This window comes from Trichechus manatus, unplaced genomic scaffold, assembly GCF_000243295.1.
Source record: "Trichechus manatus latirostris isolate Lorelei unplaced genomic scaffold, TriManLat1.0 scaffold00232, whole genome shotgun sequence".
Taxonomy (NCBI): domain Eukaryota; kingdom Metazoa; phylum Chordata; class Mammalia; order Sirenia; family Trichechidae; genus Trichechus; species Trichechus manatus.
The window spans coordinates 2,420,668-2,439,473 of record NW_004444168.1 but is presented as its reverse complement, the minus strand read 5'-3'; the positions used below and the strand labels follow the sequence as shown (position 1 = coordinate 2,439,473).

Below are 18,806 nucleotides of genomic sequence, written 5' to 3'. Positions count from 1 at the left end.
CAAAAGAGTCAAAAGACAACCTACAGACTGGGAAAAAATTTTTGGCTACAACAAATCCAATCAGCATCTAGTCTCTAAAATCTGCAAGATACTACAAAACCTCAACAAGAAAAAGACAAACAACCCAATAAAAAATGGGCAAAGAATATCAACAGGCACTTTGACAAAGAAGACCTTCAGGTGGCTAACAGACACATGAGGAAATGTTCAAGATCATTAGCCATTAGAGAAATGCAAATCAAAACTACAATGAGATACTATCTCACCCCAACAAGGCTAGCATTAATCCAAAAAACACAAAATAATAAATGTTGGAGAGGTTGTGGAGAGACTGAAACACTTATACACTGTTGGTGGGAATGTAAAATGGTACAACCACTTTGGAAATCAATTTGGTGCTTCCTTAAAAAGCTAGAAATACAAGTACCATAGGATGCAGCAATCTAACTCCTTGGAATATATCCTAGAGAAATAAGAGCCATCACATGAATAGATATATGGACACCTGTGTTCATTGCAGCACTGTTCATGATAGCAAAAAGATGGAAACAACCTAGGTGCCCATCAACAGATGAATAGATAAACAAATTATGGTATATTCACACAACTGAATACTACGCAATGATAAAGAACTGTGATGAATCTGTGAAACATCTAATAACATGGGGGAATCTGGAAGGTATTATGCTGAGTGAATTTAGTCAGTCACGAAAAGAAAAACATCGTATAAGACGACTATTATAAGAACTCAAGAAAAGGTTTAAACACAGAAGAAAGTATTTTTTGATGGTTACGAAGGTGGGGAGGGAGAGAGAGTAATCACTAACTTGAAAGTGGACAAGAATTATCCTAGATAAAGGGAAGGGCAGCACGCACTACAGAGGAAGTCAGCACAACTGGACCTAACCAAAGCTAAGAAGTTTCCTGAGTACAAGCAAACACTTCAAGGGACAGAGTAGCAAGGGCAGGGGTCTGGGGACCATGGTTTCAAGGGATATATTGGCCAATTGGCATAACAAAGTTTTTTAAGAAAATGTTCTGCATCCCACTTTGGTGAGTGGCATCTGGGGTCTTAAAAACTAGTGAGCCACCATCTAAGATGCATCAATTTGTCCCAACCTATCTGGGGTAAAGTAGAATGAAGAACACCAAAGACACAAGGCAAGTATTAGCCCAAAAGACAGAAAGGGTCACATAAACCAGAGACTGCATCAGCCTGAGACCAGAAGAACTAGATGGTGCCCAGCTACCACCAGTGACCGCCCTGACAGGGAACCCAACAGAGAGTCCCTGATGGAGTAGGAGAAAAGTGCAGTGCAGAACTCAAATTCTTGTAAAAAGACCAAACTTAATGGTTTGATACTGGAGAAAACTTGGCCCCCGGACTCTTTGTTAGCCCAAAACTAAAACTATTCCTGAGGCCAACTCTTCAGACAAAGATTAGACTGGACTATGGGACATAAAATGGTATTTGTGAAGAGTGTACTTCTTAGCTCAAGTGGATGTATGAGACTAACTGGGCTGCTCCTATCCAGAGGGGAGATGAGAAGGCAGAGAGTGTCAGGAGCTGGTTGAATGGACAGGGCAAATCCGAGGTGGAAAGAAGGAGTGTGCTGTCACAGTATAGGGAGAGCAACTAGTGTCACATAACCATGTATGTATAAATTTTTATATGAGAGACTAACTTGAATTGTAAACTTTCACTTAAAGCACAACAATTAAAAAATAATAATACAAGGTCACAATCCCTACTCTCAAAGTGTACAATATAAGGTTTATGTTAACACGAATAACAATAAATTGAGGCTTTCATTCAGTGTTGGACACTATTTTAGTTATGACAGTGTATAGATGAATAAGTATACCAATCCATAAACTAATTTGGGAGACTCCTAATGCAGCGAGTGCAGTGATAAAAGATACAAGAAGATTCAGGGGGAAAGCAAAGGAGGGGAATTGGCAACATTCCAAGTCAGTCCAGAAGATTTCCTGGAGTATATGCTCTCTTTCATGACTACGATTGTAATGAGCAAAACTATTCCCCCAAAGATGCCCACACCCAAAAGCTGAATGTAATTAAGATTATGGGATTTAAGATAGATTTTTTTTTATTTGTTTTTAAATCCAGATGGACCCAACCTAATCACATGAGCACTTAAAAGCGCAGAGCTTTTTCAACCTGGAGACAAAGAAATGTGAGGAAGGAGAAGTCAGAGAGATTAAAGCATAAGAGGCACTCCACAATCCCATTGCTGGAGGAGGAAAAGCACCAGAAGTAGTGTGGGAAGCCTTAAAGATCAAAGACTGGTCTCTGGCTAACAGCCAGCAAGGAAATGGAAACCTCAGTCCTACACCCACAAGGAACAGAAGTCAACCAACAACCTGAATAATCTTGGAAGTAGATTCTTCCTCAGAGGCTTCAGTAAGGCATGCATCCCTGCTGACACGGTGATTTCAAGAGATTTTAGCAGAGTACCTAGTCAAGCCCCCCTTAATTTCTGACCTACATAAATAATGAGATAACAGATTTGTGTTATTTTAAACTGATGAATTTGTGGTAATCCCTTGTGGCTGCAGCAGAAAATAATAAAGTGAGTGCCAGGCAGAAGGGATAAGATAGGCAAAGAAAAAAGAAGGACCATTTCTGGCAAAGATGAAAACATAAATACAGTTATGAAGGCTTGAAAGAGAATGCTGAAGGAGGACAATGGGGGTAAAACAAGGAAGACAGGTAGCTAAAGCTTTAAGAGTGAGTTACAAGTTCATAAGAAAAATTAATCTATAAAAGTAATCTGGCCAGACTCTGGGTAGTATCAATCATGGTGCCAAATAATTTGGAGAAGAAAGATTTATACAATTGTTATAAACAAGAGAAAGAAGATAAGCACAGACTTAGTGATGGGAAGTTGAGAACTCTTGTCTAATTCACGTCGACATTCTTTTGAAGTAGAAAGTAAGATTATCAGCTGGGAGTAAGAGGTTAGAGTAATAGATATGAGTAGTTTGAAAAGAGAGACAATATGAAATAAGAAATGTGGACGCATCTGTGACCTGTGTTGAATTTCCATTTCTATTTGGGCTAAATAATAAAATTATGGACCTGGCTTGTTATTTCCTCAAAATCTATCTATCTTCTCAATCGCATTACTATTCTATTAAATGCTTTTTATTTTCCTTGGAAACCTCCCCCTGAAACCCTCTGTTCTCTTGCTTCAGTCAGGATGGGTTGCTTCACAAATTTCTTATGCAGTTGTCATCAAGGGACTTGATATAACTACTCTCCTGGGTTGGACCCTGTTTCCTGGATCACACATCTTCTATTTTTTCTTCATCTACGTTTGTTTGTTGAGTTTCTTTTTCCATCACCCTTTATTTTATGAAGATATGTTTAATAAGATACAATGTTTTTGATTTTGATACAACATTGCTTTTCTCTCCTTTTCCTCAACTGTTTGTAGAGAAGCTTTCATATGCCATACACTACTAGACATGCTCAAGAGGCTCATATTTTACTTTGGAATCCTTTCCTATAAAAAGATACTAGATGACAGTTATGATTCTCTCATAACTGATATTTTCTATCTTGGGATAGAGATACAGTCACATTATTATCAAAGGACTAATTGTGGGCATTTCCTCATCTATGAGACAGACCATAGCAAGCAGGTAAGGATATTGTGCTTAAATCATTAATTCAGACCTCATCTTGATTTTTCCATACCCATTCTTGGATTTGCTAGAAGTAGAATAAGAGGGAATCCCTTAATGTATGTTTGTGAGGGTCCAGGTTAGAACCCTTCCTGACACTGAGTGAGGTAAAAGTGTGGCACTGAAGAGTCCTCAAACAACAGGGTGAGTTGTGCTGCATGAAACCTGAGGGAGTTAGGCACAGATGAATTTGTAGGACCTGAACTAGGCTTTACAACTGTGTAGGTCTGTACTAAGAAGGTCAAGAGACCACACAATCCTACATCAGACTCAGATCCCAACCAGTAATGCTTTCTACACCTTCTTCTCCTCAAAGTTTTTGAAGGTTCTCCATACACCAGCACCAACTTTACAAATGCTTTATCCTTCTGCTCCACAGAGTAAGTGTCCCTGCATTTGTCTTCAGCAGCTCAAACAAAAACACAGACTATATGACCCTTACACCTACCTCCAACCCTACTCCAGGTCAGGGCAACAGGTGGATAGCCCTGGTTTTTCCTAAAAAGAAAGATAAAATTCATGTTATAGTTCTAGAAGAATGGGCAACGAAACCAATAAGACTGCCTGAGGAGTGGACATCGAATCACAGAAAGAGGCTGAAGAAGCCAATGACCTCAGGGCAGATATAGCTGCCGACCTTGATTAGCAGAGTCTGTGATGGTGAAACTATTGTTGTAATCCCAGAGGAGTTCTAGACTCACAGTCTTTACCAATGAACTAGGGAAAAGTCTGAGATATATCTCCAGACTGGCAATTTGCATATCCAAACAGAGTCATAAACTCTCTGTATGCGGGGCTAAATAGAAGAGGACTGTCAAGAGCAAATGTTTGCTGAGCCTCATCTAGACTAAGCAGATTTCTAAGGTCAAAGGAAGGATTCTGAGAGTCTTTGCTTATGGAATATGACATGGAAAACATTAGCTTAGATGTTCCTAGTCAGCTTTTCACAAGTATATAAAATGAACCAAATCATTCTTACAAAATTCTTTATGTTTAAAGAAGTAAACAGAGGCACTGGCATTGAAAGCATGATTTTCATTTATTATTATGGCAATAATTTCTTTATAAGTCATATTTATGATGGAATCAAAATTGTTAAACAGTAACATCAATTCAAAAATAACTATTTAAGCATCATTAAAGACCAGGCACAGTGCTGGTGGTCTATTTAATTTGCTGTGGGTACACTCTGTAGTAGATAAGGTGCAAACAATATATATGTACAATGTACATTTCTGGCATGTTTGAAAATATCAACACAAACCATTTTTTATTCACTGTAGTCATATCCATAATGCATACAGTATTGAGACTATAATCAAAAACAAAATCCTCAGGTAAAATTGTTCTTAACTAAAATTATGATTTATTTTAGAGTAAACTATTTTAGGATGTGATTTCTGCTAATTCTTCCAAGTGAAAGAGAGAGCTAGGATGTAAATATATGCAAATATAATCTTTTATTAATTCATTCTTCTATTATTTTTGTGTGTGTGCCTGGTATATTTCAGGCTGTGTTAGGGCCTGAAAGGTACAAAGAGAACCTAGATATGGCTCCGCCCATGATTTTCTTAAGGCCTAGTAACCAAAAAAGCCAAATCCATTGTCTTTGCTTGATTTGGACTCATAGCCACTGTACAGGGCAGAGTAGAATTGCTCTATAGGGTTTCCAAGGAGTGACTGGTGGATTCTAACTGCTGACCTTTTGGTTAGCAGCCGTAGAACGCCGTAGCTCTCAACCACTGCACCACCAGGGCCCCTAGTATAGCTTAGTGGAGGAGGCAAACTAACCAAAGTATCTGACATGATTAAAGCACATTCCAAGTTCATTGGGAACATAAAGCAGGGAGTGAACAGTTTTACCTATGGCGCAAGAAAATCTTACACAGTATCTTTCTTTAGACTATGGTTTATGCAATTAATATTTTGAAGTTAAACATATAATTTTGCATTTATCCTTGATGAATAAAAATAACTAATAAGTAAGCCATCTTTATGTATTACTATATAATTTAGAGCAGTTTATTTTATTCATGCTTCTAAACAAGCATATGAGGTAGATAGGTCACAGATGAGGAAATTAAGACCTAGAGAGGTTCAGTCCACTTACTCAGGATTTCATAGCTAATTTGTGCTTCCCTCATAGGAACTGAGGAATGGAATGGGGGCAATATGGATAACAAAGGGAAACCAAAAAAACTAAACCCACTGCTGTCGAGTCAATTCTGACTCATAGCAACCCTTACAGAACAGAGTAGAACTACTCTACAGGGTTTCCAAGGAGTGCCTGGTGGCTTTGAACAGCCAGTCTTTTGGTTAGTAGCCAAACTCTTAACTACTGTGCCACCAAAGTTTCCAACAAAGGGAAAGGAAACAAAATTTCCTAATACGAAACTCTGATTTGAGGAAAGTCATTATTAGTTCATATGTTCATTCATTAATTTCCTCATTCTATATTTCCTTCACTTATTTATCCATTTTTTTCAATTATTCTTTTACTATTATTCTAGTATCATTGAACATTATCTGAGTAGAAGGCCTATGGCAGGTCCGATGTCAATGGACAGGGTGGAGTAAGGCAAGACTACTGCCTTAGGGAACTAACAGTCCATCAGAGGAAAGCAGAGAGATATGAACTTAATGGCACTAATGACAGATAGAGGGAAGAGTCACAGAAGAGATATAAGCAAAAGGCTTTGTGATCAGTGGAGATTAGCAGATATCTTTGGTTCCTCCATGTGAAAAGAACATAATCAGTCATCCTAAAATCGAATCCTGACTATCTAAATATCACAGCTGTCAAATTGCAAAATGTCACTTTTTGAACACCATGATTGCAAGGACCCTGGCTCCTGGAAACATCAGAAATCAACCACCCAAGCTAAACGTGCATGTTGATAATCATGTGACACCTAGCCCATAAATTCCTCTATCTGTGCCTCAGCCTTTTTCAGAGTTGCCTAGGCCAATAACCGAAAGTCCCAGACACATCACCAAGTGTCTGAAGTTAGGCTCTAGTTCTTCCAGAGAATATTCCTACCCTCTAGTGATCCTTGACATTCTCCTGGTTATTCTTGAAGAGAGACAATACTTCTTCCTCTAAAGGACATTGATATACGAGTTAATTTCTGGATAAGATCCAAGATGGTCCTGGAAAACGCTAGCCCAATATGTTAGACTAAATGATTAATCATTGAAACTAGAATTTGAAGTGCAGCTCTAGCATCCCTGGACTGATCTATTGAACTTCAGGGGTCTGGCTGGATATACCCCCAATACTAGATCATCCAGAGCTTCTAGATCTGTCAAAGAGTAAGGCCTTTACCCTGAAGAACATCTTGAGAAGCCTGTGGTGTATTTCCTTGGTCTTAATGGAATAGATAATAGGATTGAGCATGGGAGGCACAAACAGGTAGAGGATCGACATGAGGATATGAACAGCATGAGGTAGACCATTACCAAAACAATGCACAATGGACACACTTACCATAGGCACATAGAAGATGAGCACAGCTAGGATGTGGGAGACACATGTGTCTTGAGGTGCTCCTCATGGGAAGCAATGGCTAGCACTGATCTCAGGATGAGTACATAGGATATGAGGATGAGTGCAGAGTCCAAGTCAAAGGTGAACAGCACAATGGACAGCCCGTAGTGGCTATTGAAGGAGACATCAGTATACACCAGCTTAATCATATCAACATGAAGGCAGTAGGCATGGGAAAGGATGTTCTGAGGGTGACAGAAGGACAATATGTGCAGCAGCAATGGAAAGACCAGGATGAGAACAAAGCTATGAAAGAGAGACCCCAGGCCCACAGCCACAATGTGGGCATTGGTGAGCACCATAGCATAACGAAGTGGGTTGCAAATAGCCACGTGGCAATTGAAGCTCATGGGCAACAGGATGCCAGATTCTGTCCAGGAGAAGAGGTGAATGAAAAACATTTGGGTCAGGCAGGCATTAAAGTTGATCACCCGGGCATGGAAGCAGAGGGCTGCCAGCATGGTGGGCAATGTTGAGAAGGATACGCCCAAGTCATTAACTGATAGTAGGGACAAGAAGTAGTACATGGGCTGGTGCTAGCTCTGCTCCTGCTTGACAACGAGGAGGATCAGAGTGTTGCCCACAATGGAGATGGCATAGAACAGAAGAAGAAGGAGTAGCCATGACTCCATAGCCTCCGTCTCTGGGAAGCCCATCAGGATAAACCTGGGAGCACCTGAGGCATTGATCCTGAAGTTGCCCATGAGGTGCTAAGAACATTTGTTATCAGTCAGCATGAACTTTTGGAGAAATTATGCATGTATCTAAGACTATTACTGTTCCTAGGGAGGAAAAAGTAACATTCATATTATAAATTGTGATTCTCCATAGATTCTATTCCTGAAATTCACCAGGATTATGATCAGGAAATCATGAAATTTTAGATGTTTGGATAGAAGCTCCTTTCTTAGACACCTTTCAGATGAAGAATAAGTTAGGATTCTTCTTCGCGATGGAGAGAGGGTTGGTAGCTCATTCAGTTGGTAGCCCTTTGGATGCACACCTTATGATCATTGTCACAGTTCTCTTTTATATGCTTCAAGTTCATAGCCATGACCTTAGCTGATCCCCAAGAGATGTCCACACTTACACCCAGTCTAGCAGATGAGGAACTAACTGTCCAAGAAAGAGAAGAGAATTACTCCAGGTTTTATGCAGAGGCAGTTAAATGGCTAGAAGCAGAACTCAGTAATCCAACTCCCATTCCAAGTTGCTTACATGGTCCAGGGCCCCACATTTCACATTGAAATAGTCCATGCAGGAAGCAAATCAATAACTCATGACAGGCATTGTAGTGTGCTAGTAAAGGACATGGACTCCGGAGTCAGAACAGCTTGAGTTCGAGTCCCAGTGCTACCAGTTAATAACTGTGTGATGGGCAAATTTCTTAAACTCTCTGTGCTTCAGTTTATTTATCTATAAAACTGGATTAAAATAGAGCTGGTTTTGGAAATACATGAAAATGGAAAGAGAGAGAGAGCAATAGCGAGCTTTGAACAGCTAGTGGATCATAGTAAGTATTATAGAAGTACTGCTATTATCATCATTATTCAAAAGCATGATCTCATGGCAAAGCACATCATACTTTCTTCTCTGAAAGCCCTGACATATGTTTATAGTAATTTTTCTAAACCATATATCATCACATAATAGATTATGATACAGGCAAGCAAAAGTAAAAGGCAAAAAATTAAGACATAAGATTGAGAAAAATTGTAACATTGAAAAAAATTCTATTTCCTTATTTTTTTCTTGAATGTGTTAAACAAAACAATAACATTCTTTTGTTTCCATAGCAGACTTCTGTTTTTCGTCTCACAGAATATTAAACTTTACAGGAGTGAAAGATGAGAAACACTGCCTTACTCCAGCCCAAATGAAGCTGAGAGTAGTGATAAAGGAATAACACGAAGCATTTTGCAACCTTCCCCTTGCTCTCTTGCACTGTGGAATTTTAGAAACAGTCATTTTCGGAAGGAACAATAATTAAGGATATTTCATAATATTTCTATAGAGTTTCCATAAGCCCTTGCACACTCTTCAGATAAGTGGATTCACCACTCAGTTTTGTGACTAAGGTATTAAATCCTATTTTCCCCCTCTTGAATGATAATTCCTGACATTTGAGTGTAAGTACACACCATTGAGTAATTTATTAGACACTGCCACGTTTTTTATTTGGCATGACCCTGGGGGGAAAATTTTTGCTTTCATCCGGGCATAAGCTCAGTATTATATCAAAATATAATCATATTATACACCAGGAAGAAATTACCTACTAGAAGGGATAAGAGTCTGTGACAAGGGCTTGGGCAACTACTGCTGAAGGTCAGGGGTACTGAGCAACAGCATTAGATTTGAACAAGCAAGGACGATGAGCCAGATAAGCTCTGGGGAACCACCTGGTGTAATAAGCCACTATTAGAAGCAAACAAAGAAACTAACCCTGAAGATTTCAGAAGATCAGCCTCAAAGAGATGAAGGGGTCACCCATTTTCTAAGCACCACAATTCTGATTCTCATTCCACCATGTCACATATTTGACTATTTTAAAAAAGTAATAAAATAGCTGCCATTGAGTCAACTATGACTCAAGGAGACCTCATATGTATCAGAGTAGAAGGTCAATTTTTCAGAAGTAGATTGAGGTGCCTCTGGGTCGATTTGAACACCTAACCTTTCAGTTAGCAACAAGTCTGTTAACTGCACTACTCAGGCACTCCGTATACAACTACAAGGAAGTCTAAAATTAAATCTAAACTAAGTACCTGCTGCTGCAGAATAAAGTCAGTTTCAATACCTCATTTCTGTCCTTTTTGCAGATAATGGAGTTGGGTTGAGTCTTCCTTGCTGACAGTAGCATCTTTCTGCTCCTTACTATTTTTTTCTCAGTGTTCATACCAAGCAATGGTGGGAGTGGAGGGTGAAAAGAAAAGTGAGAAGAGTCAGAGAGAGAGGGAAAGGAAGGAGGTAAGAAGGACAGAGAGTGAAAAAGTGACAGAGAGAAAGAGGTAAAGAATATAGGGGAAAGAATACGGAGATGGAAGGGGAATGAAAGACCAGAGCGAGGACTGGAGGGAAATAGAGACTGAAACATTGAAAATGGAGGTGTAGAAGGAAGGGAAGGCAAATTAGAAGACCAAGGACAGCTGTAAGACAATGTCCCAACCTACCCCAAGTGCTCCAGGGAGATTGGGCTATTTACCTCAAGCCAGGTCCTGGCTGCAGAAGATTCCTACACTCACACAACAGTTCACTGGAGCTGTCTCTCATGAGCAGTGGTGGGGCTATAGCAAGCTATGATATCCCCAGGCCAAACCCTATTGGGAACCGGCTCCTCACAGCATGATTCCAGTGGATACCTCTTGCTGCTTATTCCCATGGGTAGTCCAGAACTCTCTGAAAGGGCCAAGGTAGCACCTCCTCTCCTCTCAGCTGGGCAGTTCCTCCTGGCTCCTGAGGTTTTCTCAGGAATGGGTTGTGAAGGACCATCTTCAAGATAAGAAGTCTGAGCACTAGTTAAGTGATAAGCCAATACTATTAAGTGATGAGCCAAGAATAGAACTCATTCTTCCTGACCTTCAGCTAGAGGATTCTTTTCCCCAAATTCCCCACCCCAGGGCTCTCTTCTCAGGGAACTTTCAAAAGCCAGAGTGTACGAGGGGCTATAGTTGCCAGTGACAGAAACATAATAATCATCCATGATACTCAGTGTCTACAGTGTTCTAGAAATTGTCAAGAATTTTACAGGCATTGTCTCTTTCAATCCTCACAAATCAAATTTAGAGGATTTTTTGCCATTTTACAAATGAGAAAAATGAGTTTCCAGTAAGTGAAACTAGGTCCAGAATTATACTACTACTAAAATGCAGTGATTCATTCAAAAACAGACCATTAATTTATTCACTTAAACTTTTCAGAACACCTGCTAAGAACTGCTTGCTATCCAGCAGAAACCCTGGGACGTGCCCTGCACACCTCTTAATCATTACCATCTCTATTCTTTTGTCTCTGTATCTTTCTTTTTCCTGTTTAACTCTGATTGTCTCTCTCTTTGCCTCTTTCTGCACAACCTCTCTCAAAAATAAATAAATAGGGAAAATGAAATAATAAAAGAAAAAATCAATCTCTCTTATCTCATGACTGTGTACATCTGGCTTTTTCCTAAGGCATCAGCGAAGACCTGGCAGGGCAAACCTGGTCACTTCCTCTGTACCTCCCATCCAGACCCGGGGCTTATACCTGGTTCATCTACACTGCCACTTGAACAAGTGGGTCCCAGGTGGTTGAACCTTTAAATTCCAATGATTTTGTGGTTATGTTATGTCTTTGGTGGCAGACATGGAAATGGAGAAATCCGTTAGGGGAAAATGCAGAAAGTGTGGCATAGATGGGAAAACACAATTTTGGAATCAGACCCAGGTATGAATCACAACTTGGTCACTAACCAGTTACAGTAAGACTTGTGAAAGCCGGAACCTGTGTAAGACAGAAACCTGTCAGAGCAGGAAAACTCAAATACTTTCCATTAAGATGAGTAATAGAAAATTGGTAAGACTGCAGCCTGTCAAAGGTGGAAAAATTGCAAGACCTGAAAAAAACAAGGCAATCCCATTGAGTTCCGGCTGTCACAGGTTTCCCTGTATATGATTTAAGTTGTAATTTAAACCTCATGCTCCTCATCTTTAAAGTAGAGATGATAATATCCCACAACCTTCCTCACCAGGAGAGAGCAAATAGGGTGGAAATCAGAGATACTTCTTCTAGTCAGTAGTGGGGGTAAAGAGAGTGCTCAGGCAGTTCTATGGTGCTTTGCCCTTCCTAAACTACAGACTAGGGGACAATTCCAATTACTAGTTCAGAGTAAGGCTCTTTCACTTTTGATTTAATCACTATATGCCTGTCTAGGGCTTGCTTTCCCTGTCTTATACATACTGAAAAAGAATGTGTGGCTTTTCAACCAAGGTATTTTGGTAATGTTGAGGAGTTCTGGATTCAAATATGTTGTAGAAGAGGCAGAAAATTGAGAGTGATTTTGCCTCTTTTATCCCAGGTCTAAATCTAAATGAGGCAAAGCTCTAAGAAGAGTTCCATGAAAGAACAGTAAAGAAAGATTCCAATACTGAAAAATTTGCTCACATATTCAAAAAGAAATGTTTGCAGTTATAATAAAATATTTATCATTAGGACATGTTGTTAGATGGAAAAAAAATACTTTCAAACAGCTGAAGTATTGTATCATATTTTTGAATTGTAAACAGAATTGATTTTTTAAAATACTATCAAATTTTTCAATGCACACTAGATGAAACTTAAGGATAAATGTTTTAAGTCATGTGCAAGTGTGTGTTAGCTTTTTACATAAAGTGTGTGTTATTCAACAGAACTTAAAATTTACTTTTATCAAATCATAATAATTTTTTTTTTTGCAATTTATAGTCAATTGTAGACTTATTTAAATTTATACAATGTTTGTTTCCTTGTTTAATCATTCCCAAATGCCCACCCCAGGGTTCAATATACTGGTGTACATATCCTTCAAAGGAATACTGTGTTAATTATTAGGCCCTTGTCTCTCAGTTTGAAAACTACCTTTTTTGTGCTCTGCTTTGTGAAGCTAGAGCTGGGATTACTCCCTCCAGTGCCAGCTGGCTGCCTGTTTAATTCTGCCAGCAGGAGGCGCTAGAGGCAAACTGGAAAGCTGGACAAGGGTAGAGGATGTGCTCTTATTTGCTTTCTGTTCCTGTCAGTGATTTTCGTTGGCAACAGCAATTGATACCGGCAACAGCAGTTGGTTCTGATTAGTGTTTTGTTTCCCCCCCACCCCCTTACTTCAAATCAGCCTCATCATACCTTTCTGTACGGCATCAGGGACCTGGGGACTCCTTCTCAGAAGCGTTCGTTCATCCCAGCTCTGTGAGGACCCTCCTATGAAGTTCTAACAAATCGAACTTCCTCCCTTCTAGCAGTAACGGATTTCAGCAATCGCTAATTCTCTGTTATGTTCCCTATATTGCAGATACAAGAACCCATTCACTCCCATCTAAATTATGTACGTGAAAAAAGATTTCTCAGAACTTATTTTACAAAAATCTAACCAAGAATAACTGATGGTGAACCTTGTCTCATTCCATCAATATTGAGTTGGGGTTATAGGAACTGATGGGGGAGGGGGAAAATTCCATCTATCTCACTAAGGAATGTATTTCCACACCAAAACAGGTTTACACAAAACATTTATAAAATTTAAATTTTTATACTGCTTTTAATAATGTATATTTATAAAAAATCTAAGAATCTAATACTTTAACATTTGTATCCTATTAGTTACAGGAAAAATAATTTCTAATTACGTACATATTTATATTGCAAACATATGAAAATGTGATCATCACAACAATTTTAAGCATAAAAATAGATATGGAGGGGAAAGGATCTACTTCAAGGAGATAAAGGAATAATATTAAATTCCTGACAGTCAAAAACAGGTTGATCATATTTTAAATAGATTGTGGTGATTTAGAAATGTCTAGGGTATTTGGCACAAATGGTTAAGCACTCGACTCCTGGCCAAAGGGTTGGCAGTTCGAACCCACCCAGAGGCACCTGAAGATCTGCTTCAAAAAGGTCACAACCATGAAAACCCTATGGAGTAGTTCTACTCTGTAACACATGGAGTCTCCATGAGTCAGAATCAACTTGACAACAACTAACAACAACAATACAGTATTTTCAAAATTCTTTCAGGGAGCACCCAAGAAATATTTAGAAGACTGCTGGTCTGAATTACTATGAGAAGGGATACATGTTACAAGGGAATAGAATGCTGTACTCTGAAGACACAGAGCAGAAATTAATTTCTCCTGGAAGGAGCCTTGATGGAAGGAATCCTTGACATGAAGATTTGGTGTATGGCTAACATCAAGAGATATGAGGAAATCTGGCTAGAGTACTGGTGTCATTCACTACGAAGGCCAGCTTCATGGGCAAGCCACCTGGGCAGTGGCACAGGGCTCCCTGATCAGAAGGGCCTGTGCACTGTTAAATACTCTGTCATTGTCTTGAAAAGCTTCATAGTTTTGTCTTTGAACTTGTGTTTTCTAATAAAGGTTAATGGCACAATGCAGCATATGTGTGTCTGCCACCAATCCTTGCTGCAGATTCACATATAGATTTCGTGATGCCTTGTGAGCAGAGAAATTCGGTGGACTCACAACGTATGACAGTTCAAGAAGACACAAAGATATAAGGAGAAGAGGAAGCAAAAAGTGGAGAAGAAAAGAAGACAGAAAGTAACAGAAGAGAAAAGAAGATAAAACATAAAAATACTCATACTAGATGTTTACTTCTGGCACTTGCCTTGAAAAGTTGTTCTGAAAAAGCTCTTTCCTCTTTGTTAGCTCCATCAAGTCAGCCCCAACTCACAGCAACCCCATACTCATCCCTTTATTTACACTTCCTGTTTTTTCTCTAGAAGCCCTGGTGACATACTGGTTAAGTGCACTGCTGCTAACCAAAAGGTTGGTGATTCAAACCCACTAGCTGCTCAGTGGGAGAGAGATGTGGCAGATCACAGCCTTGGAAACCCTATAAGGCAGTTCTACCCTATCCTATAGGGTCTCTATGAGTTGGAATTGACTCAATGGCAATTTTTTTTTTCTCTCCCTCAAAACGTGCACGGTGAATCAAATCCCTAGGCCAGGTCTCCTAGGCTTTCACACAGGGGCGAGACCATAAATAATCTCACTTACCAGACCTCTTGACTAGAGGAAGCTGAGAAGCAGAACTGAGCTAAAGACACTGCGCTCAGAAAACCGAGGATAAAACATTTCAGTACAGATTACACACTTAGACTCCTTCACTTCCCTTATCACACTCACATAAACATGCACAGATAGACAACTTTAATCTCACTAAAAGCACCTTCATTCAGATACACATCTCCCACAGAAAAAAATCACTCTACCACCCTCACACACATAGCCTCGCACCCATACACTACACATCCTTACAGAGCTCCATCTTAAGTATCTCCATCTGCAAGTGAATGTCTCCACACAGGTAAGTTCTGGAAATTAGAGTCCAGGAATTAAGAGGGTTTGAAGAGGTAACCATTTGTACCCCATTACTAACTGAAAAGTTGGCTGTTGAAAGCCACCCAGCACTTCTGTGGGAGAAAGACCTGCTGATCTGCTTCCATAAAGATTACAACCAAGAAAACCCTATGGAGCAGATCTACTCCGTAAACCATGGGGTCTCCATGAGTTGAAATTGACTTGACAGCAACAGGTTGGGTTTTTTTGGTTTTAGGTTTGAAAGGGGGCCACAAAAGATCAGTCATTGTAAGACCCAAAAACAAAACTCACAGGGACAAGTTTTCCCCCATTCTACACCAGAGTGAAACCCCAGCTCAAAGCCCTTTTGTCATTGTTTTTCCTGGAAAGCAACTTCACTTTTACCTTAATCATTCTGGTCACCATACCCATAGATGCTCACAGAGTAGCAGCTTTCTTACATTGGCCATTTGAAATTTTCTTTCTGGGGCATGAAAGGGATGGGAAGATAGAGGGAAATAAGACAATACTGACTCCATCTTCCAACAGTCCAAGATTTTTCCCCATGTGTCACAAGGTAGTGTTAAGACTGAGCACAAGAGTAGCAGGTGTCATCAGTGAAGTTGCCTTGCAAATAGGAGGGGAGCACTTCTTGTTACTTTGGAGTCCAGAAGATAAGTAAAGATATTGCAGCTATAGGAACTGATGTTAGACAATGCATAAAGAGATAGGAATTCTAACCTTGGCAACTTAAATGGACAGTTAGGTAAGGTAGAAACACCAAACTGATCAGGAGACTTGAAACCTTATTTAAGTTCTACCAGTAACAGGTTTGCGATCTGGATTGCATCAGGCCTCCTGTCTGGAGTTGGTATTCCCTATGTTTAGACTAGGATAAGATTACTTATTATATTCTGTCCTCTCTCCAATTCTGTTAGAATTCTGTAAGAGCTTCTGAAAATGGGGAATATCATTATTCTGGGCATCAAACTTTTTATCCCGTGTACTTTACTTTAGGTTCCACCACAAAAAACTTATGTGGTAAGTAGGCCAGGTATTATCATTACCAATTTAGAGAAGACAAAAGTGAAGATGAAAAAGGATATAGGATTTTCCAATGCCACATAGCGAGGAAGTTGGAAAGCTGAGATGGGGATTTCATTGATTTTTATAAACTGACACTGTTAAGAGAAGTAAAACAATTTGATCAAGGTCGCACGACAATCTTGTGAAGGAATCAAAGCTATAACTCAAACTGCCTGGCATCACATACGAATTTCTTTTAAGTACACTACTTTACCAAGGGAGAGTGCATATAATAAATTGTCTTAAAAAAATAATCCCTTCAGGATTTATTTACTGCTAGCATCTCCAGGACACTGAAATCTGTCTGTCAGTCAGCTTCCATCACCACCAGACATTCTGATCTGGATGTCACATCCATATATTACACTGATAGGTATGCAAGACTGTGAATTGGCTTTGTCATAGATGGGAGTACAATCTATTGCTTTCTTCTATTATGCTCATGTGAGTGCTCAAATCACTGCAGATATTCAGTTATAAGCGCATGAGTATATTCAGGATGCTTAGCATTTTCCTGAGCATTTAAGGTGAGATGAAAAAGAAATTATTTGGGGTATATTTGGGCCAATATGATACAAAGAAAACAAAGCGCATACATAATTACAGCTTTATGGCTAAAACTCAATGACATATTACTAACAGTTGTCAAAACTGACTCTTCTAGTAAACATTGATCGAAATATCTATATACAGATTAGTCATCAGCATGTGGAGATTACAACAAAGTATAGTCCCACTAAAAAGGATACTGATGTGTAATGGAAGAATGAAAGAAAGAAAAAATCTCATTAAAGACTGGTTCAGAGGGGAAGGCTTCTGGATGCAATAAAATTTTCCCAGAGGCTTAAAAAATAGAAAAAGGAGAAATGAAGGAAGAAGGCTCACTATGAGTGAGCACTGGTATGAAAAATATCCACAGACACACGTAAACAAAGTCAATAAGTGAGGCACACGATACAACTGGAAAAAAGTCTGGGATGGTCAGAATGTGCAGAGGCTTACATGTCTAACTTGGTGCTTGGAATACAAAACTCAAAACATGACTAGAAAGGAAAGCAGATGGGAAAAAAAGAAAAAAGGATTGTAGGTGACAAAGTCTGCAATTCTTGAACAAGTCAATAAGAATAAATCTTTTTTCTCAGTCTGAAGAGATTATTTCCCAGGAAGATGATCTATTCATCTGAATGAACCAAATACCAACAGGACAGACATACCAACACTCCTTGGATAAACCCCTTCATTGTCAAGAAGCATGTCACCTTCCTACATCAGTGATAACACTCTCGCCGCCACTCTCTTTCTGACCAGCCACATCTGGATTGCTGTCCCGTTTTGTGCCACGTACCTGGTGGCGCTGGCTGGAAACGCATTCCTCATTTTGGTCATTGTGACATATAATACTCTTCATGAACCCATGTACCTCTTCCTTTGCCTTCTCTCACTCACTGACCTGGCCCTCAGCTCTACCACAGTACCCAAGACACTGGCTATTTTGTGGCTCCGTGCTGGTGAGATTTCCTTTAATGGCTTCCTAGCCCAGATGTTTTGTGTCCATTCTATCTATGCTCTGGAGTCCTCAGTTCTTCCTGCCATGGCCTTTGATTGATATGTGGCTATCTGCAACCCTCTCAGATATACAACCATCCTCAACCGTAGTGTCCTAGGCAGAATCACCCTTGTTGGTATAATCCGTAGTATAGCTTTTGTTTCCCCCTTCATCCGCTTGCTGAAGCGACTGCCCTATTGTGGGCACTGTGTCATGGCACACACATACTGTGAGCACATGGGCATTGCTCGACTGGCCTGTGCTAACATCACTGTCAATGTGGTCTATGGGCTGACTGTGGCTCTGTTGGCTGTGGGTTTGGATTTCATCCTCATTGCAATCTCCTGTCTTTATCCTCCATGCTATCTTTTGCCTGTCATCCCATGATGCTCGGCACAAGGCCCTAAGTACCTGTGGCTCCCACCTTGGAGTCATCCTGGTTTTCTACATTGCTGCCTTCTTCTCCTTCCTCACTCACCGCTTTGGCAGACACCGTGTCCCCAAGCATGTGCACATCTTTCTGGCTAATCTCTATGTGCTGGTGCCTCCTGTACTCAACCTGGTCATCTATGGGGCCAGAACCAAGGAGATCCGGAGTCAACTTCTAAGAATGCTTCACTTGAAGGAGGACTCAGTATGTGTTCTGAGCAGAGGTTGGACATGAGAAAAAAAGGTAAATGGGCAGGGGAGCTGTCTAGTGCAATTACATGCATTGAAACTTACAATGTTAGGAGTGATGGGTTGACTTGGGAGGTAACTCTGAAAAAAAGAAGACTAGTCAGATGAATTAGAAACATCAGTGATCACATTGAACCTGTCACGGTCCCAAGGCTCAAGTTGCTCAGATAGGGGATAATATTTCCTG

At 39.9% G+C, this 18,806-nt stretch overlaps 2 pseudogenes; one reads left to right on the top strand and one right to left on the bottom strand.

Annotated features, from left to right (window-relative positions):
- Nucleotides 1–6,958: 6,958 nt before the first annotated feature.
- Nucleotides 6,959–7,959, bottom strand: LOC101349077 (olfactory receptor 51I2-like; annotated as a pseudogene).
- A 9,620-nt stretch (nucleotides 7,960–17,579) lies between these two features.
- Nucleotides 17,580–18,605, top strand: LOC101348821 (olfactory receptor 52D1-like; annotated as a pseudogene).
- Nucleotides 18,606–18,806: the final 201 nt, after the last annotated feature.